This window comes from Drosophila miranda (genome assembly GCF_003369915.1).
Source record: "Drosophila miranda strain MSH22 chromosome Y unlocalized genomic scaffold, D.miranda_PacBio2.1 Contig_Y1_pilon, whole genome shotgun sequence".
NCBI lineage: Eukaryota > Metazoa > Arthropoda > Insecta > Diptera > Drosophilidae > Drosophila > Drosophila miranda.
This window is the reverse complement of record NW_022881603.1, coordinates 19329881-19343016: the sequence shown is the minus strand read 5'-3', so window position 1 is coordinate 19343016 and position 13136 is coordinate 19329881. Positions and strand designations below refer to the sequence as shown.

The following is a 13136-nucleotide window of genomic DNA, read 5'->3' as shown; positions in this document are numbered from 1 at the left end:
AGGCGAAAAGGGAATTGAAACCCCGCGCGCTCCCTCGTGCCTTTTGGGTCCTAATGTTAGGACCCGCCATAGAACAGCTTTTTGGTCGCTCATGCAACATCTTGGTATTGTATAGTCTTTGTTAGTACGTTTGTGGGCGTAGCCACCAGCCAACAGGAAAATACCTTTTCCGATCATTATAACAACAGAGGTATATTGTGCTTAAAGTATTCATGTTGCTCTTTTGAAATGATGAAGAAGCCCTTAGTGGTTTTTTCTTCTTAGAATCTCAAACATCATGCTGATTTTGTCTTCTTTCCCCAACTGATTATTCATTTCCATTAAGAACTTGAATTAGTTTCCAAATCAATGTGTTAATTATGTTATCTCTCTCTTCCAGGTTGTTTTGTTCGAGAATAAAATGCATAAAATAAAAGTAAATTGAAAATCAAATATAATAATCTGCTATATATTGAAGGAATTGAGATTTGGCCTATTGTGGGGGAAAGATTTTTTTCTGCTAAGTGCCGTTGGCACTGTTTTTATTTGGGACGCTGGTTGCATCGGTCTTTTTATTATATTAATACATTTTAAATGGTTACGCGAAATCTAAATCTGAACCTGAACCTGGCGGCACCTAATGTTTGATTCATCGGCGTCATTTCATAGCCAGTTGGTGTATTTATATATGACATGTAGAGTACAATGTGTATCCTTTTCTTCAATGTCTGGCAACGCTCATGCGAGAATAAAAGCTGGTTGCTATGAGATTCGGCCGGTGATTAACTTACATTTTTGATTACATTTTAATGGAATTACGTTTTAATGCAATTTTCAGATTATAGGTCACGTTTGTGGGTTCCATTCGGTGCAGAGGACTTGGAAGCTAAAAGGTTACTCCGAACACTCAACCCCTTCGCACGCACGCACTCACTTTCCTCTGGGTAGTCGGCATTTCTTTGCATTTTTAAAGCAGCGCGCTGGCAGCCATCAATTTATCATGCTGTTGTGTTGGCCATATAAGCGGAAGTTGTACAACCCAGCACTACATGCCCTGCCAGCCGTATGAGCAGCAACAATACCATCAGGAGCAGGCAGCCGCAGCGGCAGGCACGAGATGGAGAAGGAAGTCGAAGACACAACCCCACTTTCAACATTGTGCACACATTTCATTCATTGAGTGCATGTCGGGCCCGAGACCAGAACGAGCATATTTACAACCATAGAGGCATTTATGCGCTTTTATGAGATTTTATGGGACATTTAAAAAAGACAGTTGGTTATTTTTTTACTAAGTTGATAATTATCTTGTGGGTGGATGTGCACGTGTGTGTGTGCAATCAAAACGCAATGAATTCAATTGAAAATTTTCCATTTCTTCTTCAATCTGAAGTTATTTACAGCTTGACTCCAGTCCTTCAGTCAGCAATGGAAAAGTGCAGCAATTGGGCAGTCGTCGAACTTTTTGCACTCGATATGTGACGACAAGGACATCGCTGTGCTTTTCACTCGCCTCCCCGAAACTGATAAAGATAAGGCCAAGGAGTCTGTCGCCGTCTCGAGCTTCTGGTTCTGGAGGAAACTTTGTCGTCATGCCTGCCCGGCCCGTATGGCCCGGCGGTTTTTGCGGCGAACAGAACAAGAACGAGAGGAGTTGACTAGTATTTTTGTGACAATTTATTTTCTGTGCTCTGGCTGGCATTTGCTTTTCAACAAATCGAAAAACTATTAAATTGGGCTGAAAGCCAGAAACTAAACGCAAAAGAAGATAAAGTGAGAGAAAAAAACGTAGCAAATATAAAAGAAATAATGAAAACGAGGGGGAACGTTGTGAGTTGCTGCGGACACCGCAACTCTACAGTTATACCCGATACTAAGTCAGTATGGCTCTCCTCCGGCAGACGCCGCTAATATTAAATGACACGACAAAGAGTGCGTGCGAGAGAGACAGAAAATCAGTCTGAGCGTGTCGTCGGATGCTGCGTAGCCACTGCAAATTGATTTCTTGCTTTTGGCTACAAAAATGATCCGATCTGATCCAGATTCAGCAATCTGATAGATACGGTCATTATCTATGATTCTGCGTTTTTAGTTTTCTCGAATGTGCAATATTGTAGATGCAACAGATTTTCGTCCTTTGTGGGGGCGGAAGGGGGTGTGGCAAAATTTTGAGATACACGTTTTGTAGTGAGATCTAACAGAAGTGTGGATACCAAATTTGGTTACTCTAGCCTTAATAGTCTCTGAGATTTGTGGATGCCCCAGATTTTCGTCCTTTGCGGGGACTGAAGGGGGTGTGGCGAAATTTAGACACGAAACGGTCAAGGTCCGATATCACAGGAGTGTGGATACCAAATTTGGTTGCTCTGGCTCTAATAGGTTCTGAGATCCTTGAACTCATATTTTGCAATTGGCAAAACCGACCATGAAACCTGTGTGTTAGAGAGAGACAGAGCGAGAAAGAATGAAATTGTTTTCTTGATTCTGGCTATAATAATTATACGATCTGGTTGAGATTTTACACTCTAGAACATATAGTCAAACTCTACGACTCTGCGTTTTTGGTTTTATCGTATCTTTAAAAATGTGGATGCCACAGATTTTCGTCCTTTGTGGGGGCGGAAGTGAGCGGGGCGAAGTTTTGAAATATTTTTGTAGCAGTGACATATCACAGAAGTCTGGATCCAAAACATCGTTGCTCTAGATCTTATAGTCTTTGAGCACTAGGCGCTGAAGGGGACGGACAGACGGACAGACGGACGGACAGACGGACTGACAGACAGGGCTCAATCGACTCGGCTATTGATGCTGCTCAAGAATATATATACTTTATGGGATCGGAAACGATTCCTTCTGGACGTTACACACATCCACTTTTACCACAAATCTAATATACCCCAATACTCATTTTGAGTATCGGGTATAAAAATAAACCTTTTTCTGATTTAATACAAAACCGAAAATGGAAAATAGCCTGGATTATTTGTTTATTTTTTTTAGGTGCATTTCTTGATCAGCCGCACTTCAATCGTATTCTATCTGTCAGATGTGCGTTTTGGGTAAGTTTAAAAAGCGTTGAACAAAATATACATACAACTTTTATGTGATGATAGTAATTACCGTATGATTTAATTGATTTAAATCTCCATGGCTGCAATTTTTGCAACTGATTATCTTTCAAATCAACGTAAACTATGTATATATTCTAGTGATATTTTATTAAATTGAGTATTCATTTGTACTTTTAGTACCTGAAGACTTCAAAGTATTGCATTGCTTGTGCTGGTAGGTTTTCTACTCATTTGTTTTACCTTAAACTCTTTAAATGATGTTACTTCAGTATAGTTCATTAGAATCCCACATGTTACAACGTTTTCGAAGCTGATATTGTCGTCAAATCAGCTTCTGACGTTCCGCTATAGCAAATCATATTAATTGATAAATAATTGCAGCTCCGATGATTTGCTCTACACCAGTTGATCAGATTCAGCAGAATATATAAGGTCAAGTTTTGGAAACTTAATTTAGATGGTTTTTTGCGAAGCGTTTTATTTTGATGAATATCCTAACTCAGGATTCCCTCTTCTGAGTAGAACCCTAAACAACCATGCTGTTCACTTTTCCCTGTCTGAACATAAAACGCTTAACAATTACAATTATTTGCATGTTACCAAAGACTATACAATACCAAGATGTCGCATGAGCGACCAAAAAGATGTTCTATGGCGGGTCCTAGCATTAGGACCCAAAAGGCGCGCGGGGTTTCAATTCCCTTTTCGCCTGTACTTCGTCTCTACCGCGACCCCGCTGCCTATCGGTTTCGTCTGTTCGGCAACAGCACCGTCGAAGCGGTGGTCGCGGATCGCCGATGTCTTTGGAGCGGCACAGTGGGACCTTTGGCCGTCTCAGCTTGCTAAATTAGTTAGTTAGTCAATAAATATTTGCACACTGAAAAAATGTTAAACTTTGAGTGCTTATATCTCCTAAACTAAAACTATCTTGAAAATTCGATTGGAAAATTCTCTATTAGATGCGTACATTAAATTTATCTAAAGCACTCATACAATTTTTTGACTATTTCGGCTGAGTCCCCACTGTGCCGCGCCAAAGACATAAGCGACCACGCTGCCCTACGGTTTCGGCACGCAGACACTGACATGCTTTCAGTGCGCTTGTGTGTGAAGCTAAAAGCCGTATATGCTGCGGGCGAAACCGGCTTATGGCCGTGCCGACGTAGGACATGCACACATATACACAACTACAAGCATATTTCTGGGTTGGCTCGAGCTCGTGCTGACCGAGGCATTGACGAAGCCGAGTAGCACTTCGGAGGCGAAGGTAGCGTAAAAGAGAATTGAAATACTAGCCCCGCGCGCCCGTACCATGAAGCGTCAAACGAAAATTGAAAAAGCATTTGTTCCTCATGCGTCCCACTGTGCCGCTCCAAAGACATCGGCGATCCGCGACCACCGCTTCGACGGTGCTGAGGCTCGAATTAGAGTCCAGAATTATTTCGTTGCTGGTGAAGGCATTGCCGAACAGACGAAACCGATGGGCAGCGGGGTCGCGGTAGAGACGAAGTACAGGCGAAAAGGGAATGGAAACCCCGCGCGCTCCCTCGTGCCTTTTGGGTCCTAATGTTAGGACCCGCCATAGAACAGCTTTTTGGTCGCTCATGCAACATCTTGGTATTGTATAGTCTTTGTTAGTACGTTTGTGGGCGTAGCCACCAGCCAACAGGAAAATACCTTTTCCGATCATTATAACAACAGAGGTATATTGTGCTTAAAGTATTCATGTTGCTCTTTTGAAATGATGAAGAAGCCCTTAGTGGTTTTTTCTTCTTAGAATCTCAAACATCATGCTGATTTTGTCTTCTTTCCCCAACTGATTATTCATTTCCATTAAGAACTTGAATTAGTTTCCAAATCAATGTGTTAATTATGTTATCTCTCTCTTCCAGGTTGTTTTGTTCGAGAATAAAATGCATAAAATAAAAGTAAATTGAAAATCAAATATAATAATCTGCTATATATTGAAGGAATTCAGATTTGGCCTATTGTGGGGGAAAGATTTTTTTCTGCTAAGATTTTATAACTCTGCCGTTGGCACTGTTTTTTTTTTTGGGACGCTGGTTGCATCGGTCTTTTTATTATATTAATACATTTTAAATGGTTACGCGAAATCTAAATCTGAACCTGAACCTGGCGGCACCTAATGTTTGAATCATCGGCGTCATTTCATAGCCAGTTGGTGTATTTATATATGACATGTAGAGTACAATGTGTATCCTTTTCTTCAATGTCTGGCAACGCTCATGCGAGAATAAAAGCTGGTCACGTTTAAGGGTTCCATTCGGTGCAGAGGACTTGGAAGCTAAAAGGTTACTCCGAACACTCAACCCCTTCGCACGCACGCACTCACTTTCCTCTGGGTAGTCGGCCTTCTTTGCATTTTTAAAGCACCGCGCTGGCAGCCATCAATTTATCATGCTGTTGTGTTGGCCATATAAGCGGAAGTTGTACAACCCAGCACTACATGCCCTGCCAGCCGTATGAGCAGCAACAATACCATCAGGAGCAGGCAGCCGCAGCGGCAGGCACGAGATGGAGAAGGAAGTCGAAGACACAACCCCACTTTCGGGGGCGGGGGATGAGTGTCACATCTATTTTCAACATTGTGCACACATTTCATTCATTGAGTGCATGTCGGGCCCGAGACCAGAACGAGCATATTTACAACCATAGAGGCATTTATGCGCTTTTATGAGATTTTATGGGACATTTAAAAAAGACAGTTGGTTATTTTTTTACTAAGTTGATAATTATCTTGTGGGTGGATGTGCACGTGTGTGTGTGCAATCAAAACGCAATGAATTCAATTGAAAATTTTCCATTTCTTCTTCAATCTGAAGTTATTTACAGCTTGACTCCAGTCCTTCAGTCAGCAATGGAAAAGTGCAGCAATTGGGCAGTCGTCGAACTTTTTGCACTCGATATGTGACGACAAGGACATCGCTGTGCTTTTCACTCGCCTCCCCGAAACTGATAAAGATAAGGCCAAGGAGTCTGTCGCCGTCTCGAGCTTCTGGTTCTGTTTCTGGTTCGAGTGTGTCCTGGAGGAAACTTTGTCGTCATGCCTGCCCGGCCCGTATGGCCCGGCGGTTTTTGCGGCGAACAGAACAAGAACGAGAGGAGTTGACTAGTATTTTTGTGACAATTTATTTTCTGTGCTCTGGCTGGCATTTGCTTTTCAACAATTCGAAAAACTATTAAATTGGGCTGAAAGCCAGAAACTAAACGCAAAAGAAGATAAAGTGAGAGAAAAAAACGTAGCAAATATAAAAGAAATAATGAAAACGAGGGGGAACTTTGTGAGTTGCTGCGGACACCGCAACTCTACAGTTATACCCGATACTATGTCAGTATGACTCTCCTCCGGCAGACGCCGCTAATATTAAACGACACGACAAAGAGTGCGTGCGAGAGAGACAGAAAATCAGTCTGAGCGTGTCGTCGGATGCTGCGTAGCCACTGCAAATTGATTTCTTGCTTTTGGCTACAAAAATGATCTTATCTGATTCAGATTCAGCAATCTGATAGATATGGTCATTATCTATGATTCTGCGTTTTTAGTTTTCTCGAATGTGCAATATTGTGGATGCAACAGATTTTCGTCCTTTGTGGGGGCGGAAGTGGGTGTGGCAAAATTTTGAGATATACGTTTTATAGTGAGATCTAACAGAAGTGTGGATACCAAATTTGGTTACTCTAGCCTTAATAGTCTTTGAGATTTTTGGATGCCCCAGATTTTCGTCCTTTGCGGGGGCGGAAGGGGGTGTGGCGAAATTTGGACACGAAACGGTCAAGGTCCGATATCACAGGAGTGTGGATACCAAATTTGGTTGCTATGGCTCTAATAGGTTCTGAGATCCTTGAACTCATTTTGCAATTGGCAAAACCGACCATGAAACCTGTGTGTTAAAGAGAGACAGAGCGAGAAAGAATGAAATTGTTTTCTTGATTCTGGCTATAATAATTACACGATCTGGTTGAGATTTTACACTCTAGAACATATAGTCAAACTCTACGACTCTGCGTTTTTGGTTTTATCGTATCTTTAAAAATGTGGATGCCACAGATTTTCGTCCTTTGTGGGGGCGGAAGTGGGCGGGGCGAAGTTTTGAAATATTTTTGTAGCAGTGACATATCACAGAAGTCTGGATCCAAAACATCGTTGCTCTAGCTATTATAGTCTTTGAGCACTAGGCGCTGAAGGGGACGGACAGACGGACAGACAGACAGGGCTCAATCGACTCGGCTATTGATGCTGATCAAGAATATATATACTTTATGGGATCGGAAACGATTCCTTCTGGACGTTACACACATCCACTTTTACCACAAATCTAATATACCCCAATACTCATTTTGAGTATCGGGTATAAAAATAAACCTTTTTCTGATTTAATACAAAACCGAAAATGGAAAATAACCTGGATTATTTGTTTATTTTTTTTAGGTGCATTTCTTGATCAGCCGCACTTCAATCGTATTCTATCTGTCAGATGTGCGTTTTGGGTAAATTTAAAAAGCGTTGAACAAAATATACATACAACTTTTATGTGATGATAGTAATTACCGTATGATTTTAATGATTTAAATCTCCATGGCTGCAATTTTTGCAACTGATTATCTTTCAAATCAACGTAAACTATGTATATATTCTAGTGATATTTTATTAAAATGAGTATTCATTTGTACTTTTAGTACCTGAAGACTTCAAAGTATTGCATTGCTTGTGCTGGTAGGTTTGCTACTCATTTGTTTTACCTTAAAATCTTTAAATGATGTTACTTCAGTATAGTTCATTAGAATCCCACATGTTACAACCTTTTCGAAGCTGATATTGTCGTCAAATCAGCTTCTGACTTTCCGCTATAGCAAATCATATTAATTGATAAATAATTGAAGCTCCGATGATTTGCTCTACACCAGTTGATCAGATTCAGCAGAATATATAAGGTCAAGTTTTGGAAACTTACTTTAGATGGTTTTTTGCGAAGCGTTTTATTTTGATGAATATCCTAACTCAGGATTCCCTCTTCTGAGTAGAAACCTAAACAACCATGCTGTTCACTTTTCCGTGTCTGAACATAAAACGCTCAACAATTACAATTATTTGCATGTTACCAAAGACTATACAATACCAAGATGTCGCATGAGCGACCAAAAAGCTGTTCTATGGCGTGTCCTAACATTAGGACCCAAAAGGCGCGCGGGTTTTCAATTCCCTTTTCGCCTGTACTTCGTCTCTACCGCGACCCCGCTGCCTATCGGTTTCGTCTGTTCGGCAACAGCACCGTCGAAGCGGTGGTCGCGGATCGCCGATGTCTTTGGAGCGGCACAGTGGGACCTTTGGCCGTCTCAGCTTGCTAAATTAGTTAGTTAGTCAATAAATATTTGCACACTGAAAAAATGTTAAACTTTGAGTGCTTATATCTCCTAAACTAAAACTATCTTGAAAATTCGATTGGAAAATTCTCTATTAGATGCGTACATTAAATTTATCTAAAGCACTCATACAATTGTTTGACTATTTCGGCTGAGTCCCCACTGTGCCGCGCCAAAGACATCAGCGACCACGCTGCCCTACGGTTTCGGCACGCAGGCACTGACATGCTTTCAATGCGCTTGTGTGTGAAGCTAAAAGCCGTATATGCTGCGGGCGAAACCGGTTTATGGCCGTGCCGACGTAGGACATACACACATATACACAACTACAAGCATATTTCTGGGTTGGCTCGAGCTCGTGCTGACCGAGGCATTGACGAAGCCGAGTAGCACTTCGGAGGCGAAGGTAGCGTAAAAGAGAATTGAAGTACTAGCCCCGCGCGTCCGTACCATGAAGCGTCAAACGAAAATTGAAAAAGCATTTGTTCCTCATGCGTCCCACTGTGCCGCTCCAAAGACATCGGCGATCCGCGACCACCGCTTCGACGGTGCTGAGGCTCGAATTAGAGTCCAGAATTATTTCGTTGCTGGTGAAGGCATTGCCGAACAGACGAAACCGATGGGCAGCGGGGTCGCGGTAGAGACGAAGTACAGGCGAAAAGGGAATTGAAACCCCGCGCGCTCCCTCGTGCCTTTTGGGTCCTAATGTTAGGACCCGCCATAGAACAGCTTTTTGGTCGCTCATGCAACATCTTGGTATTGTATAGTCTTTGTTAGTACGTTTGTGGGCGTAGCCACCAGCCAACAGGAAAATACCTTTTCCGATCATTATAACAACAGAGGTATATTGTGCTTAAAGTATTCATGTTGCTCTTTTGAAATGATGAAGAAGCCCTTAGTGGTTTTTTCTTCTTAGAATCTCAAACATCATGCTGATTTTGTCTTCTTTCCCCAACTGATTATTCATTTCCATTAAGAACTTGAATTAGTTTCCAAATCAATGTGATAATTATGTTATCTCTCTCTTCCAGGTTGTTTTGTTCGAGAATAAAATGCATAAAATAAAAGTAAATTGAAAATCAAATATAATAATCTGCTATATATTGAAGGAATTGAGATTTGGCCTATTGTGGGGGAAAGATTTTTTTCTGCTAAGATTTTATAACTCTGCCGTTGGCACTGTTTTTTTTTTGGGACGCTGGTTGCATCGGTCTTTTTATTATATTAATACATTTTAAATGGTTACGCGAAATCTAAATCTGAACCTGAACCTGGCGGCACCTAATGTTTGAATCATCGGCGTCATTTCATAGCCAGTTGGTGTATTTATATATGACATGTAGAGTACAATGTGTATCCTTTTCTTCAATGTCTGGCAACGCTCATGCGAGAATAAAAGCTGGTTGCTATGAGATTCGGCCGGTGATTAACTTAAATTTTTGATTACATTTTAATGGAATTACGTTTTAATGCAATTTTCAGATTATAGGTCACGTTTGTGGGTTCCATTCGGTGCAGAGGACTTGGAAGCTAAAAGGTTACTCCGAACACTCAACCCCTTCGCACGCACGCACTCACTTTCCTCTGGGTAGTCGGCCTTCTTTGCATTTTTAAAGCACCGCGCTGGCAGCCATCAATTTATCATGCTGTTGTGTTGGCCATATAAGCGGAAGTTGTACAACCCAGCACTACATGCCCTGCCAGCCGTATGAGCAGCAACAATACCATCAGGAGCAGGCAGCCGCAGCGGCAGGCACGAGATGGAGAGGGAAGACACAACCCCACTTTCGGGGGGCGGGGGATGAGTGTCACATCTATTTTCAACATTGTGCACACATTTCATTCATTGAGTGCATGTCGGGCCCGGTCATAGAGGCATTTATGCGCTTTTATGAGATTTTATGGGACATTTAAAAAAGACAGTTGGTTATTTTTTTACTAAGTTGATAATTATCTTGTGGGTGGATGTGCACGTGTGTGGGTGCAATCAAAACGCAATGAATTCAATTGAAAATTTTCCATTTCTTCTTCAATCTGAAGTTATTTACAGCTTGACTCCAGTCCTTCAGTCCAGGACGGGGAGGGGGAGGGGAGCGAGCAATGGAAAAGTGCAGCAATTGGGCAGTCGTCGAACTTTTTGCACTCGATATGTGACGACAAGGACATCGCTGTGCTTTTCACTCGCCTCCCCGAAACTGATAAAGATAAGGCCAAGGAGTCTGTCGCCGTCTCGAGCTTCTGGTTCTGTTTCTGGTTCGAGTGTGTCCTGGAGGAAACTTTGTCGTAATGCCTGCCCGGCCCGTATTGCCCGGCGGTTTTTGCGGCGAACAGAACAAGAACGAGAGGAGTTGACTAGTATTTTTGTGACAATTTATTTTCTGTGCTCTGGCTGGCATTTGCTTTTCAACAAATCGAAAAACTATTAAATTGGGCTGAAAGCCAGAAACTAAACGCAAAAGAAGATAAAGTGAGAGAAAAAAACGTAGCAAATATAAAAGAAATAATGAAAACGAGGGGGAACGTTGTGAGTTGCTGCGGACACCGCAACTCTACAGTTATACCCGATACTAAGTCAGTATGGCTCTCCTCCGGCAGACGCCGCTAATATTAAACGACACGACAAAGAGTGCGTGCGAGAGAGACAGAAAATCAGTCTGAGAGTGTCGTCGGATGCTGCGTAGCCACTGCAAATTGATTTCTTGCTTTTGGCTACAAAAATGATCCGATCTGATCCGGATTCAGGAATCTAATAGGTATGGTCATTATCTATGATTCTGCGTTTTTAGTTTTCTCGAATCTGCAATATTGTGGATGCAACAGATTTTCGTCCATTGTGGGGGCGGAAGGGGGTGTGGCGAAATTTGGACACGAAACGGTCAAGGTCCGATATCACAGGAGTGTGGATACCAAATTTGGTTGCTCTGGCCCTTATAGGTTCTGAGATCCTTGAACTCATATTTTGCAATTGGCAAAACCGACAATGAAACCTGTGTGTTAGAGACAGAGCGAGAAAGAATGAAATTGTTTTCTTGATTCTGGCTATAATAATTATACGATCTGGTTGAGATTTTACCCTCTAGAACATATAGTCATCCTCTACGATTCTGCGTTTTTGGTTTTATCGTATCTTTAAAAATGTAAATGCCACAGATTTTCGTCCTTTGTGGGGGCGGAAGTGGGCGGGACGAAGTTTTGAAATATTTTTGAGCAGTGACATATCACAGAAGTCTGGATACAAAACATCGTTGCTCTAGCTCTTATAGTCTTTGAGCACTAGGCGCTGGAGGGGACGGACAGACGGACGGACGGACAGACGGACAGACGGACAGACAGACAGACAGACATGGCTCAATCGACTCGGCTATTGATGCTGATCAAGAATATATATACTTTATGGGGTCGGAAACGATTCCTTCTGGACGTTACACACATCCACTTTTACCACAAATCTAATATACCCCAATACTCATTTTGAGTATCGGGTATAAAAACGGTCTAGCACGGATAAAAGTCAGGTGTTACTTTTGACCAAGGTATTTCTTTAAATGGGGCAGGCCGGATCGGGCCCCACGTTGGGCGCCAAAATAAGATAAATGTAGCATATCACATACAACGATTGTTGTGTGTGGCGGTGCCACTCGAGCTGGTCGGGGGTGTATCGGGCAGGACTGGTGCACGCGCTGGCTCCGGCTGTATGGTCGGTAGTATGGGGGGGTTCCTATACTGGTCTTTCCTTTACGTGCTCGCGTCGATGCCTTATCTTATTATTTTTGTTCGCGTGCATTACCCTGCGTATGACCGTATGACTAGTGTCAGGGGGTTGGGGAAGGAGGATGAGGAGGCTGGGGGAATTAGAAGGGACAAAGGAATTAAGGGGAAAGGGAAGTTGGCTTCCGCCATGCATATCCGAACGGACGGGTAGCTGTGCTGGTGTTGGATGCAACAGCCATGGCCCTCGCAATTTAGATCATCCTAATTCCGGAGAAAATATGGCTTATGGATGATCCCTTTACTCGCCTGGGGTCATACTCCACTCTCCCTCATCGATCCCTGCATGGCTCCTAAACAAAAATCTTCTAACAAATCATTTCCAAATCATTAACAATATTTATTTTTAACGATAGGGCCTAAAGCTAAATACATGGGTAGAAAGAAAATTATATATATTTAAGGGTCGAGTATAAGCTAGGGCAATAAGATAATTAAAACGAGGGGGAACGTTGTGAGTTGCTGCGGACACCGCAACTCTACAGTTATACCCGATACTAAGTCAGTATGGCTCCCCTCCGGCAGACGCCACTAATATTAAACGACACGACAAAGAGTGCGTGCGAGAGAGACAGAAAATCAGTCTGAGCTTGACGTCACGCGCTGCGTAGCCACTGCAAATTGATTTGTTTCCTTTGGCTATAAAAATGATCTTATCTGATCCAGATTCAGCAATCAGATAGATATGGTCGTTATCTATGATTCTGCGTTTTTAGTTTTCTCGAATCTGCAATATTGTGCATGCAACAGATTTTCGTCCTTTGTGTAGGCGGAAGGGGGTGGGGCGAAATTTTGAGATATACGTTTTATAGTGAGATCTAACAGGAGTGCGGATACTAAATTTGGTTACTCTAGCGTTAATAGTCTTTGAGATTTGTGAATATCCCCAGATCTTCGTCCTTTGCCGCGGCGGAAGGGGGTGTGGCGAAATTTTGA

General features: G+C 42.3%; 4 long non-coding RNA genes across 6 annotated transcripts; all 4 read left to right on the top strand.

Annotated features, from left to right (window-relative positions):
• Positions 1-44: 44 nt before the first annotated feature.
• Positions 45-948, top strand: LOC117189766. Of its 2 annotated transcripts, XR_004473549.1 has the most exons (3): positions 45-190; positions 380-415; positions 818-948. It is a non-coding gene; the product is annotated as an uncharacterized LOC117189766 (long non-coding RNA). The 2 variants fall into 2 exon arrangements; XR_004473548.1 differs by lacking the exon at positions 818-948 and having other exon boundaries at positions 380-432.
• A 2055-nt stretch (positions 949-3003) lies between these two features.
• LOC117189765 lies at positions 3004-3675 on the top strand. Its single transcript, XR_004473547.1, has 3 exons — positions 3004-3038; positions 3228-3264; positions 3432-3675. It is a non-coding gene; the product is annotated as an uncharacterized LOC117189765 (long non-coding RNA).
• A 932-nt stretch (positions 3676-4607) lies between these two features.
• Positions 4608-4995, top strand: LOC117189772. The gene is made up of 2 exons (XR_004473557.1): positions 4608-4753; positions 4943-4995. It is a non-coding gene; the product is annotated as an uncharacterized LOC117189772 (long non-coding RNA).
• Positions 4996-7462: 2467 nt separating this feature from the next.
• Positions 7463-9516, top strand: LOC117189761. 2 transcript variants are annotated; one of them, XR_004473542.1, is made up of 4 exons: positions 7463-7559; positions 7749-7785; positions 7953-8003; positions 9464-9516. It is a non-coding gene; the product is annotated as an uncharacterized LOC117189761 (long non-coding RNA). The 2 variants fall into 2 exon arrangements; XR_004473543.1 differs by lacking the exons at positions 7463-7559; positions 7749-7785; positions 7953-8003 and adding an exon at positions 9129-9274.
• The last annotated feature ends 3620 nt before the right edge of the window (positions 9517-13136 follow it).